Genomic DNA, 1,526 nt, shown 5'->3' on the forward strand with positions numbered 1-1,526 from the left:
CAATTGAAGCCACATCCGTTCTCTGGTGAATAAATCAACGTCTTCCAATAGTTGCGGTAAATCGTCTCGAAGAAACTGCAAAAAGTTTTGTCCGTTAACGTTTTCTTCAAAAAAATAAGGATCTATTAAATAGCCATTTACGATGCCACACCAGACCAGTAAAGACCAACGATTTTGGAAATTAGTTGAACGAAACCAATAAGGATTTACATCGGACCAGTAGTGACAATTATGTCTATTTACAGTTCCATTGCTACTGAAAGTTGTCTCATCCGAAAAGAGTACGTACCGGAAAAAGTTTTCATCTTGTTGGATCATTTGCAGAGCCCATTCACAGAAATTTACACAAAGTAAGTAATCATTAAAATTCAAACGTTGTGTCAACGTTATGTGATATGCATGAAATTTTCTCGCCTTTAATATTTTCGCAACTGTTCGCTGAAGTATGCCAATTTCTCTTTCGATTTGACGAGTGCTAATATGCCGATTGAGATAAATTTTTGCTAAAATGGTTATAACACGATTATCATTAACATCATATTCATGATGTCGTGATCGGCGAACCATAGGCCCATCACTTGCTCTCTGCGTAAGGGTTTTAATGGTTACCCTAGTTGGATGCCTTCTATCAGGATAACGTTGAGCATACAGACGTTCAGCTCTCGAAAAATTATTCCTACATTCCCCCAATATTTTGATCATGTCCACGATTTCGTTTGGTGGGTAGGCTGTCATATTAAAGATAAGAAATTACCTGAGTTCTAAAAGTATTGATTTCTTTCTCTCTCTCTCTTAATAGATACAAATAAGCGGAGATATCGTTGCTATTTAAGCATTCACGTCTGCTTTATGATTGCAGGATGATAGTCATGGTCATAGCAACTTAGCGGAAGAGCTACATACGAACTAGTCGCGCATAACTATGAATGTCTGAAAGTCAACCAATTTTTACCAAATTTTGTACACGGGAGTTGGTGGGATTATAACACGATTATCATTAACATCATATTCATGATGGTATCGACCTATGCATTCAAGAAAATGGACGGAATTTTGAACAGTTAATTCGCTAAGTGTACTACTTAGCGAATTAACTGTTTGAAGTTACAAATTAACTGAATAAAGCACCCCGATAGTGAGAGGCAAGAGGACTCACGTAAATAAAGCACCCCAATAGTGAGAGGCAAGAGGACTTACGTAAATAAAGCACCCCGATAGTGAGAGGCAAAGGGACTCACGTAAATAAAGAACCCCGATAGTGAGAGGCAAGGGGACTCACGTAAATAAAGCACCCCAAAGGGAACATAAAACTACCACGTCCACGCCGTTGTTCTTGGGTAGTGCTAAGAGTAGTAATTTCTATTAATTTCGGCTAAAAATTTCATCCGTCATCTTCGTCCTCCATTTTGGATCCGCCATTTTTAATTTTGCAAATCTGATTTCAGATTCGTGATCAGCAACCCCAAAAACTCTCGTAAACTTAATTTGGTGCAAATCGGTTGACTAAAATTTTTGTCCGCCATCTT

Source organism: Pseudomyrmex gracilis, unplaced genomic scaffold (assembly GCF_002006095.1).
Source record: "Pseudomyrmex gracilis isolate BER0280 unplaced genomic scaffold, ASM200609v1 scaffold_1856, whole genome shotgun sequence".
NCBI lineage: Eukaryota > Metazoa > Arthropoda > Insecta > Hymenoptera > Formicidae > Pseudomyrmex > Pseudomyrmex gracilis.